Consider the following 328-nt stretch of genomic DNA (forward strand, 5'->3'; position numbering starts at 1 on the left):
ACTTGACAATCCACGCTACTAGATAAAACAACAATTATAGCTTTCATTGGCCGGAACATTCTGTCATAAAGAACTTTGAATGAGTGAGTGAGTATAAAATTGCTTTTGCCTATCTTTTTGCCCTATCACCGCATTTTTACTTGTAGTGTAATTCAGATATAGTATAAATAAAGTGGCTGGATGCGAAGTCCAGTCAGTCATATCATAGATCCCGACGAGTGTACACTTCAGTTATCGGGATAGCAGAGGACACACCATGGCGCAGACTTGCAGTGGTGTTCAGTTTTGCTGAACAAAGAACTTTGCGTGGGAAGTGCTTTTCCAAAAA

The sequence above is a fragment of the Tigriopus californicus genome, chromosome 8, assembly GCF_007210705.1.
Source record: "Tigriopus californicus strain San Diego chromosome 8, Tcal_SD_v2.1, whole genome shotgun sequence".
Taxonomy (NCBI): Eukaryota; Metazoa; Arthropoda; class Copepoda; order Harpacticoida; family Harpacticidae; genus Tigriopus; species Tigriopus californicus.